Source organism: Urocampus carinirostris, chromosome 15 (assembly GCF_059441175.1).
Source record: "Urocampus carinirostris isolate Australia breed hairy pipefish chromosome 15, RoL_Ucar_1.0, whole genome shotgun sequence".
Lineage (NCBI taxonomy): Eukaryota > Metazoa > Chordata > Actinopteri > Syngnathiformes > Syngnathidae > Urocampus > Urocampus carinirostris.
In genome coordinates this window covers 9352127-9361020 of record NC_142363.1, presented here as the reverse complement: position 1 = coordinate 9361020, position 8894 = coordinate 9352127, and positions in this window count along the sequence as shown.

Below are 8894 nucleotides of genomic sequence, written 5' to 3'. Positions count from 1 at the left end.
GGCTATTCATATACTATAGAATAGAAGTGTGTTTTAAGCTTAGATTAAAACATTTCCACTGAGTTTGCAGATCGAATCTCAGGGGGAAGAGCATTCCACAGCACCGGGGCCAGAATGGAGAAAGCTCTCGAACCTGCGGATCTCTTCTTGGCTCCTGGGATCACTACTAGACCAGCATTTTCAGAGCAAAGGCTCTGGACTGGAACATAGGGGGAAATTATATCTGAAAGATCCTATTTGCTGTTATCACGACAGGTTTGGATTATATTTAGAGTTTGGACACTTCTAGTTTTAAGACCTGGTTTGTTTTTGTTTGTTGTTCCTGGTTGTTCGTTACTAGATATGATTCCTTGCTTTTCCGCATTTGGGCCAACCTCCGACACCACGACAGGTGGGTATTCAAATTGGTGCAGAAGGTAAGCATGCGCAAAACAATCGTGATACTTCTTTAAGCAACTGTGAACAATCATGGATTGACTTGTAGAAAAAGAAGTCAACCATTTACAACTCTTTTACAAGGTCTAAAAATTGGCCAAATTAAAATACATGGATGCAAAGTTTTAAGGTTGTCTCCACATGGCCACTTTTGGAAACGCCCAGACCTACTATTAGAAAATGTGTAAAATACAATGTTTAGGTTTTTTAGATCGTGATCAAATTTGACAAGGTACTAGGTAAGGCTTCAAGCTATTGTCTCACCTGTTTTCCAGATAAGATGCACATGCTACACTCTTTTGCAGGCACAAAACCTTCTATTTCTGTGTGTTCCAACTCAGATTACTAAATGTGACTAGCACTTACAGTGTTTTTTGAGTTTGGGACAAAACTTCCGAATCTTACCTTTTAAAAGAGATCAAACGTGTCCATTATCTCCAAACACTCCAAGAACTGCATTCAATTTAATTTAAATTTGGGTACATCTTGGATTGTGATTTTTTTTAGAGGAACGGTAAACGGTTAAATAAAAAAATCTTCATATCACTTCTGTACAGTCAAATTATAATTGTAAAAATAATCTTACTGCTAGACGTAACTGTTGATCCCAAAAGTGGTGAAAATGATCTCAGGATAGAAGTAAGAACGGCTCTAAAAAAAGTCCAGCACGACCCGGCCTGCTAGTATTTAAGCTCAAACCAGCCCAAGCCCGACAAATTAACTTGATTTGAGAGATCGAGCCCTCAAGCAAACCTGAATTTTCACATATTATTTGTGAGTACCTATTTTGAGGAGGAGGGGGGCTTCTCTCTTTCAAAATCTTTTTAAATTAGCCATCCATCATTGTTCTTAGTTTATTTTTCTTTGTGAATGATCCACACATTCGATGGATTCTGTCCCCCCTTTTTTTAACCAGTGTGCCGGGGCACACTATGTCCAGCGTGCCGTAGAAAATTGCCCAATTTCATATGTGTGAATGGGCATAGCATTGTTCAATACATGTACTTTCATCGATTGATCAGTCGAGAAACTGTAATATTCATCCATATCAGTAGGTGGCAGCAGATTGCATTTTTTTTTGTTTTTACATACTAATCATCTGTTTTTGAGCTAACACAGTGTATTTAAAACCGTATTTTGTTTAAGATTGCCCTAAACAAATGATGACATAAAGCAAATACAGTCAAAAAATATTTGTTCTGATTTTTATCATGATTTTCTTCTTTTTACATACCAGTTATTTGCTCAAGAGGTAGTAGAGTAAAACATTTGAAATAACTTATTTTGTTTGATGAAGCTGTTTTAGATTGCAATGCAAAAATAAAATAAAACATCAAATAAAGTAAAAAGCTTGCACTCTTTTTCTGATTCCGTAAATAAATATATTTTCACGACCCCTAAAAAAGAAAAAGTTAAAATATATTAAGAACATGTTTTTTTCCACTGGCTGATCATTTTTGCTCATATAAAGTAGAACTTTTGCTATTTATCGAGAAAAACAAGATACTAATAAAGTGTATTAGGTTATTGGTTGGTTAGTAGGATCCCTTAACCACTAGAGTCGTAGGGGCACCATTTCCTGTGGTGTGTCTTGGGCAAGTACAGTCTGGTGGGGCCAACCTGCATTATCCCCTATGCCACAGTGACCACAAATGTTCAGAAAAATGCCATACTGTCAATTTAAGTAAAATGAAAATTCAAACTATAAGAACCACATAAAACCTGCAACTTGTACCAGGAATTATTTTTTAAAGATTTTTTAAACATCAAGTTTTTTGGGGGGCTCAAAAGGGGTATAGCTGTTCATGGCAGAACATATTAGAGTCGAGGAAAGGAAGCTGGAGGGAGTGCCAGAGAGGGATGCTATGCTTATCCCTGCATGTTCATTTTTGTCAATAGGGCATAAAAATGGTAAAAGTAATTAAAGGCATTCTTCCAGTTTAGCCCAACACCAACAGAAACCCCCTAAAAGATGAAAACAGAAGAGTTTGTCATTACACATCTGAGTGACGCATGTATTTGCACACGCATCATGTACAGGCTGCCTAAAGATGCAATCATGACTTTAAGCCAGAGATGGAGGCAGAGTCACAAAGTTTCAAATCCCGCACCTTTAAACAAATGCTTGAGCCTGTAAAGAGGATTTTTATTTGGTTTTAATGTATAACAGAACATTTGATAAATAGATAAATAAAGGTGTATACTTTGGGGGTCTTGACTACAGACATTCCCCTACTTAAGACCATTCGACTTATGAAAAACGTTAGATACAAACATATTTTTGGGATGTCGAAAAATATCCGGACATTGCTGTAAGTTAGATTTTGTATTGTGTGCACCTTTTTCCGAGTGCAGGACACTACTGTAGTGCTTATTTCCGGCGCTACTGGCGTGTGGCGCTGTGAGAGGTCACCCAGCATCCAATCGGAAGAAAAACAAATCCGCTTCCTCTTCCTAGTTCGTGTGTAAACATTCTATACTGTATGTCCAGCGTGCTAAGAACTTTGACATTTTTATTGTTCAATATCTCGTGCATTCATTCGATATGGTTGGTGTAAAGTGTAAAGATGAGGCGAGCCGTTTCTTTTGAAACGAAAGTGGAATAAGAAAGCTTGATGTGGTTGAGAAAAAGGTTGGATTGCTTATTTTCAGCCACTTTTTACCATGGAGGAGGAAGTAGCCTAACTTTTGAAGCCCATCTTCCAAAAGTAAGTTGAACTTAACTTTATTCATCTTTATAGAGCATTTTATTTTATGAAATGTTGATTATTTTAGTACAACACAATACAGGTTACTCGTATAAACTTTAAACATACATTCCATACAAAATATAGCACGGGAGCAACTTACAAATAAATTCAACTGACAAACGATCGTCCGGAACCTCAGATAGAGAGATAGATAGATAGATAGATAGATAGATAGATAGATAGATAGATAGATAGATAGATGGATAGATAGATAGATAGATAGATAGATAGATAGATAGATAGATAGATAGATAGATAGATAGATAGATGGATAGATGGATAGATGGATAGATGGATAGATGGATAGATAGATAGATAGATAGATAGATAGATAGATAGATAGATAGATAGATAGATGGATAGATAGATAGATAGATGGATAGATAGATACTTTATTCATCCCCGCAGGGAAATTTACATTTCCAGCAGCATCCCTGCACTGAGAACAATACAATAATAAAGCAAAAAAATACAATATACAAATACCCAATGTGACGTGCTAATACCCACTGTGGCGTGTTATATAGAGTATCTAGATAGTGCTACACAGAATACAAATTGCAATAAAATACGGTAATATGCAATGTAGGGGGTGTGGTTTAATGTGGGCCTTTACTCCGCCGGGTGGAGTTAAAGAGCCTCATGGCATGAGGAAGAAAATATCTCTTCAGTCCGTCCGTGGTACAAGACAGTGAGAGCAGTCTGTCGCTGAAGGTGCTCTTCTGTCTGGATATAATGCTGTGTAGTGGATGCGATGAATTGTCCATGATTGACCGCAGCTTTTTCAGTGCCCGTCTCTCAGCTACTGTTGTCAGGCTGTCCCGCTCTGTGCCCACACCAGAGCTTGCTTTCCTTGCCAGTTTATTGAGACGAGAGGCATCCTTCTTTATGACGCTGCCTCCCCAACACACTGCCGCATAAAAGAGGGCGCTTGCCACAACTGTCTCATAGAATATTTTCAGGAGCTTTTTACAGATGTTGAAGGAAGCCAGCCTTCTGAGGAAGTAAAGTCGGCTTTGACCTTTCCTACATATAGCTTCTGTGTTGGCAGTCCAGTCCAGTTTGTTTTCCAGCTGCACACCCAGGTATTTGTAGGTCTGGACAAATTCTCCTTTGATGGTTACAGGAACCGGGTGAGTTCTAGTTCTCCTGAAGTCCACCACCATCTCCCTGGTCTTGGTGGTGTTCAGGTGCAGGTGGTTAGCGTCGCTCCATTGGACTAAGTCCTGAATCAATTTCCTGTACTCCTCCTCCTGCCCACTTCTGATACATCCCACAATCGCAGTGTCATCAGCAAACTTTTGCACGTGGCAGGACTCAGAGTTGTACTGAAAGTCCGATGTATACAGAGTTAATAGGAACGGAGAGAGCACGGTCCCCTGTGGAGATCCTGTGCTGCTAACCACAGTGTCCGATGTACAGCCCCCCTGTTTCACATACTGGGGTCTGCCTGTCAGGTAGTCCGTAATCCATTCTACAAGGTGTGAGCTAACTCCCATCTCTGTCAGTTTCCTACTAAGTAGTAGGGGCTGTATGGTATTTAAGGCACTGGAGAAGTCCAAAAATTTAATCCTCACAGCCCCCTTAGCCCTATCCAGGTGAGAGAGGGATCGGTGTAGCATGTAGACTATAGCATCCTCCACTCCCACCTTCTCCTGATAAGCAAATTGCAGAGGGTCGATGGCGTGACGGACCTGTAGCCTCAGGTGGTGCAGCAGCATCCTCTCCATTGTTTTCATCACATGTGATGTCAGGGCGACCGGCCTGAAGTCGTTGAGTTCCTCAGGACTGGAATGATGTATTATGTTTTTTCACAGCTGAGGGACCCTCCCCTGTTCAAGGCTCAGGTTGAAGATGCGCTGTGGAGGGTCTCCCAGCTCCAACGCACAGGCCTTCAGCAATCGGGGGGATACTCCATCTGGACCAGCTGCCTTGCTGGTTCGCAACCTCCTCAGCTCTCCACACACCTGGGCTGCAGTTATCTTGAGTGGGGGGATGTCCTCCGTGCAAGGGTCCAGAGGGGGAGGGACAGCTGCAGTACTCTGGGGTGAGTATGAGTTGGGGTGGTCAAACCTGTTGAAAAAGTTGTTTAACTGGTTGACTCTCCCCACATCTACGTCCACAGCCACACCCTGCTTGGTTCTGCAGCCAGTAATGATTTTCATCCCTTCCCACACCTCCTTCATGCTGTTGTTTTGCAGTTTTTTTCTCCAACTTCCTCCTCTATTGCTCCTTCCCTTCCCGGAGCTGGACTCTGAGCTCCTTCTGTACTCGTTTTAGCTCCGGCTGATCACCATCTTTAAAGGCCCTCTTTTTTGGGTTTTTGGGTTGGGTTGTCCATACAGAAGTTGATGTAGTCAGTAGTGCAGTTTGCCACCTCCTCAGAATCTCGTTCGTCAGTAGGGCAGCGTCTGTATTCTGTTTTTCTTTTTTTTTTTTTGCATGATTAAAACATAGAAAACCTTTTAAAATGCCTCTATCATTTCCTGGAAAACATTGTTTTTTTTTCTCTCTTTCTCTCTAAAATCTCCTACCAGGAGCATCGAGCCCTCACGTCTATATTAGGGGGTTTTATATTCCTCCGGGATTCTAATGACCTCTGCTGCCGGACTGCAGGAGTGCAGCAGAAGCTCCTCAAGCAACAGTCACTAGACCTAAGATTTATGGCCCGAGCCCGAACCCGAACCCGAACCCGAGGCAATTTCGGGCCGGGTCGGGCCTGAAATGTCAGTCATACGGTCGGGTCGGGTCGGGTTCGGTCCTGCTTTTTTTTTTTTTTTTTTTTTTTAAATTAATTAATAATTATAAATATATGTTCATTAAAAATATATACTTAAACTATGTATGGATACTAGACCAAGGAATACTTGTTATAAAATAAATAATTTGGATAAAACGGAGAAGGAGCTGTAATTGCTTTTAACGGAGCCAGAGCATGCTCTGTGCACGTGACGTGACGTGAATGCTGTCCTCTTAATAATCTTCCCCTCCGCAAATAGACTAGAATCTCCCAATTATTATAATTAGCTCGCTTTATTTTGTTTTAAAGCGTATTATATAGAATACGATCGCTTTTGTCGGAAGCGTACATTGACGTTGGTGACATTTTCATCCGCGTTAAAAAACGCAATTTGTAGAATACGATCGCGCTTTATTGTTTAAATAAACGCGTTATATAGACTAGGATCTCCCAATTGTTATAATTAGCTCGCTTTATTGTTTTAATAAGCGTTTTATAAAGAATACGATCGCTTTTGTCGGAAGCGTACATTGACGTTGGTGACATTTTCATCCGCGTTAAAAAACGCAATTTGCAGAATAAAATCACGCTTTATTGTTTAAATAAACGCGTTATATAGACTAGGATCTCCCAATTATTATAATTAGCTCGCTTTATTGTTTTAATAAGCGTTTTATATAGAATATGATCAGGGGGGGGGGGGGGGGGGGAATTTGCATAGGAGTCGGAAAAGGGCACAACACGTCAACACCCCCTCAATGAAAGTGCTGCGCTAAAATCTTAATGACGTACTACTACTGCTGCTGTGGATTATGGCCCAATGATCAAGTCGTCAAACTGACGGACGCCCTTAAATGTTTTCGCTACCTCAAAAAAAAAAAACGTCAATGACAGATTGTCGCTTAATGTAACATCTGCAGTGCAGACACAGAAATATAAAAGATGTAAATGTTTATACAGTTTTATTTAACTTAGGCCTAGATGTTGTAACAAAAGGCAGAGTTTAATTTGTTATCATAAATCACCCCTCCTTATAAATAAAATATGTAATTTCGGGCCCCTTTCGGGCCGGGCCAGCAAATCCAGTTAATTAGTCGGGCTCGGTCCGGGTCGGGTTTAATACCCCTCGGGCCTGCGTCGGGCTCGGGTGCTTTTTTTTGGCCCGATCTTACCTCTAACAGTCACTAGGGCTGCAACTAAAGATTATTTTAATAGTCGACAAGTCACCGACTATTGAAACGATTAGTCAAGTAATCGAATAGTTATTCATTTTTTAATTTCTGAAATTTAGCATGAAGTTGATTTATTTATGAGGAAAATGATAATAACAAGCAAAATGGGCACACAGAATCTTTTAACAATCATTTTTTTTTACCATACTCCAGATTCGTACAGAAATTAAATAGAAATGTCCTATCTGAAGCTAATTACTCACTGTCTTTAGTCAGTAGATATAAATATATAAATAAATCTCAGTTTTTAGGTACAGGCATATGATAAATAGATAAAATTCAAGTCAATGGGGCAAATGGTTGGCGGCACGGCAGCTGAGTGGTTAGTGCGTCCTCGGCATAGTTCTGAGGTCATGAGATTGAATCCTCCTATGCAGAGTTTGCATGTTCTCCCCATGGCTGCGTGGCTGTCCTCCGGGCACTCCAGGTTTTCTCCCACATTCCAAAAACATGCATGTTAGGTTTATCTGCCGTGAATGAGAGAGTGAGTTGCCTGTCTTTGCGTGCCCTGCGACTAGTTGGCAACCAGTTCAGGGTGTCCCTTGCCCACTGTCCGAAGATAGCTGGGATGGGCTCCAGCACCATCGCGACCCTACTGAGGATAAGCGGTGCAGATAATGGATGAATGGATGGGGCAAATGGTAAAACAGTGCTGAATTTTGGGCTTTTTCCTTGTAAAATTAATTTTGCAATGCACCAGTGTTGGAAAAAAAAGAAAGTGTCTCGAACATTACCTAAAAACGGAGAAGGAATTATTCGAGTGGTTTGGTCAAAAAAACAAAATGGATATAAGGTGTCTCGGCTATTAGTTTGCAAGCTCTTGGGGTTGCAGAAGCCCAGAAATAAGAATGCTTCACTGCTTCCAACGTTTGGTGTACACATTTTTTTCCATTGATTTCTTATGTAGCACTTTTTAAGATGTTTTAGGGGGTCAGCTTCAATGTGAGTACAGTGCCTTGCAGATGTATTGGCTCCCAAGTACTTTTCGCACATTGCCACATTTCAAGCAACCTAGGAGACACATATAACACCTGGAACAAGATAAGACCAAAATTGAAGTTTATGGAATGAATACAAAGCGTTATGTTTGGCATAAGAGTAACGCTGAACATCAGCCTCCCACCATCCCTACTGTCAAACATAGTGGTGTCAGCATCATGCTCCAGGGTAACTTTCCTTTAACAGGGACTGTAAAGATCGTTAGAGTTGTTGGGAAAATAGATGGAGTTAATACAGGGCAATTCTGTCAGAAAATCAGTTGGAAAATGCAAAAGACCTAAGAATGAGGTGCAGGTTCTTCTTCCGACAGGACATCGACCCTAAACATAAAGCAACATATACAATGGAAATGTTTCAAACTAACATTATAAATGTGATAAAAGGGCCAGGCCAAGTTCCAAACCTCAATCCTGTTGAACATTTGTGGAAAGATCTGAAACATACTCTGCACAAACAATCACCAACAACAGGAACTTGAGCTGTTTTGAAAGGAAGAAAGGGCAAATAGTTTTATTTCAAGATGTCCAAAATTTATAGAGACATACCTCAAAAGACTTGTGACTGTGATCGCAGCAAAAGGAGGTTGTACATGTTATTAACTCAAAAGGGCCCAATACGCCTACTTATGAATTATATTTTAATTTATCGAAACAATTTAAAAAGTTGATTAAAATTTGGTTTCTTTTCAAGATTGTTTCCCAACATATTATTGATTCTTACAACAACTTTTTACGTTTT